The sequence below is a fragment of the Oncorhynchus kisutch genome, unplaced genomic scaffold, assembly GCF_002021735.2.
Source record: "Oncorhynchus kisutch isolate 150728-3 unplaced genomic scaffold, Okis_V2 Okis09a-Okis19a_hom, whole genome shotgun sequence".
In the NCBI taxonomy this organism is placed as follows: domain Eukaryota; kingdom Metazoa; phylum Chordata; class Actinopteri; order Salmoniformes; family Salmonidae; genus Oncorhynchus; species Oncorhynchus kisutch.
Genome location: NW_022261985.1, coordinates 9,447,654 through 9,450,675, shown reverse-complemented (window position 1 = coordinate 9,450,675; position 3,022 = coordinate 9,447,654). Strand labels below are relative to the sequence as shown.

The window sequence follows — 3,022 nt, the reverse complement described above, 5'->3', positions numbered from 1 at the left end:
TGACTCTTTGCTTGACATCATGGGAAAATCTAAACAAATCAGCCATGACCTCAGAAAATAAATTGTTGACCTCCACAAGTCTGGTTCATCCTTGGAAGCAATTTCCAAACGCCTGAAGGTACCACTTTCATGTGTACAAACAATAGTATGCAAGTATAAACACCATGGGACCAAGCAGCCGTCATACCACTCAGGAAGGAGACGCGGTCTGTCTCCTGGAGATGAGCGTACTTTGGTGTGAAAAGTGCAAATCAATCCCAGAACAACAGCAAAGGACCTTGTGAAGATGCTGGAGGAAACAGGTACAAAGGTATCTATATCCACAGTAAAACGAGTCCTATATCGACATAACCTGAAATGCCGCTCAGCAAGGAAGAAGCCACTGCTCCAAAACCGCCATAAAAAAGCCAGACTGCTGTTTGCAACTGCACAAGGGGACAAAGATCGTAGTTTTTGGAGAAATGTCCTCTGGTCTGATGGAACAAAAATATAACTGTTTGGCCATAATGAACATAGTTATGTTTGGAGGAAAAAGGGGGAGGCTTGCAAGCCGAAGAACACCATCCCAACCGTGAAGCACAGGGGTGGCAGCATCATGTTGTGGGTGTGCTTTGCTGCAGGAGGGACTGGTGCACTTCACAAAATAGATGACATCATGAGGAAAGAAAATTATAAATATATATATTGAAGCAACATCTCAAGACATCAGTCAGGAAGTTGAAGCTTGGTCGCAAATGGGTCTTCCAAATGGACAATGACCCCAAGCATACTTCCAGAGTTGTGGCAAAATGGCTAAAGGACAACAGAGTCAAGGTATTGGAGTGGCCATTACAAAGTCCTGACCTCAATCCTATAGAACATTTGTGGGCAGAACTGAAAAAGCATGTGTGAGCAAGGAGGCCTACAAACCTGACTCAGTTACACCAGCTCTGTCAGGAGGAATGAGCCAAAATTCACCCAACTTATTGTGGGAGAGGCTATCCGAAACGTTGCTACAATGCTACCAAATACTAATTGAGTGTATGTAAACTTCTGACCCACTGGGAATGTGATGAAAGAAATAAAAGCTGAAATAAATCTCTCTCTACTATTATTCTGACATTTACATTCTTATAATAAAGTGGTGATCCTAATTTACCTAAAACAGGGATTTACAAGGATTAAATGTCAGGAATTGTGAAAATCTGAGTTTAAATGTATTTGGCTCAGGTGTATGTAAACTCCTGACTTCAACTGTAGGTTGTAATGCTTACATCATCTCAACGTGGCCTTGAGTCTCGGTTTAATCATTAACTTGTTTGTTTGTTGTAGACACAGAACCTTCAGTCATACATTACTCTGCTATTCATCACTTCCTGATTTCCTGCATTCATTATCATAACTCATGACTTACGAATGTGGCTATATAATCACACATAGATACAGTCATGTCCATTACATGGGCAATCAGCATGAGTTTACTGTACCCTTTACATGGGCAATCAGCATGGGTTTTACTGTACCCTTTACATGGGCGATAAGCATGAGTTTACTGTACCCTTTACATGGGCAATCAGCATGAGTTTACTGTACCCTTTACATGGGCAATCAGCATGAGTTTACTGTACCCTTTACATGGGCAATCAGCATGAGTTTACTGTACCCTTTACATGGGCAATCAGCATGAGTTTACTATACCCTTTACATGGGCAATCAGCATGAGTTTACTATACCGTTTACATGGGCAATCAGCATGAGTTTACTATACCCTTTACATGGGCAATAAGCAGGATTTTATGAACAATAACTCCTGTTGTGTGATTGCATATAAAATAACATCAAACATGCTTTATTTCTCAGATATACAACGTTAAGTTCATTTAATTACACCGCCATATGACAACGAGGATAATAGAAGGATACATGAGTCATGATTGACGCAGAGCCTGAAATAACTTTATTTTTCGTCTCCACATGCCTGGTGTCCCACCCCTCCACCCCGGCGCTGATGGAATAATGACATGATTGTGTTCAGATCCATTATTTTAATATTTCACAAAGTTATAAAGTCATATTTCCTTGTGGATCTTGACATGCTTACGAAAAAGTTATTCTGTTCTGTTCCACACAACGTTTATTACCTCTAAATCGTACCACCACCAATCTCCTTTTTAGGAATAACAAACACCACTCACAGATTACGCTCATTTGGTAAAGTTGTTTATTACATATTACACAGATTTAACACTCTGATATAAAAAACAAAATATGCATTCTATTCACTGGCCCTATGAAGGTAATGTACACACAGCCTCTAGCCAACGGGACGCTAGGCTAGCTAAACCTGGCTAGCCAACGGGACGCTAGGCTAGCTAAACCTGGCTAGCCAACGGGACGCTAGGCTAGCTAAACCTGGCCAGTCAACGGGACACTAGGCTAGCTAAACCTGGCTAGTCAACGGGACGCTAGGCTAGCTAAACCTGGCCAGTCAACGGGACGCTAGGCTAGCTAAACCTGGCTAGTCAACGGGACGCTAGGCTAGCTAAACATGGCTAGCCAACGGGACGCTAGGCTAGCTAAACCTGGCTAGCCAACGGGACGCTAGGCTAGCTAACCTGGCCAGTCAACGGGACACTAGGCTAGCTAAACCTGGCCAGTCAACGGGACGCTAGGCTAGCTAAACCTGGCTAGCCAACGGGACGCTAGGCTAGCTAAACCTGGCTAGCCAACGGGACGCTAGGCTAGCTAAACCTGGCTAGCTAAACCTGGCTAGCTAAACCTGGCTAGCCAACGGGATGCTAGGCTAGCTAAACCTGGCTAGCTAGGTCTACTACCTACAATCTGCAGAGCATGCGCCAGGCCTCCATCAGACCTCCTCCTCAGGGACCCTTTACTTTACACAATATACTTTTGGTATAAATACTCATCTATATATTTTTTATACAATTCTGGTATTTTAAGAGCTCAAGATAATAAAAAAATAGCTTTTGCCTCCAAATTCTGAATCTGGGTAACGATGGAGAGAGAAAAAACAATAATAAGA

General features: G+C 42.7%; 1 long non-coding RNA gene across 1 annotated transcript in view; it reads right to left on the bottom strand.

Moving 5' to 3' along the window:
• Nucleotides 1-2,177: 2,177 nt before the first annotated feature.
• The window catches only part of LOC109877202 (uncharacterized), a 2,044-nt gene continuing 1,199 nt past the window's right edge, over nucleotides 2,178-3,022 (bottom strand). Inside the window, exons 1-2 of the long non-coding RNA XR_004207037.1 lie at nucleotides 2,745-3,022; nucleotides 2,178-2,696 (exon numbers count right to left, since the gene is read on the bottom strand). The exon at nucleotides 2,745-3,022 is cut by the window's right edge and continues 1,199 nt beyond it. This is a non-coding gene — a long non-coding RNA (uncharacterized LOC109877202). The remainder of the gene's footprint in view (nucleotides 2,697-2,744) is intronic.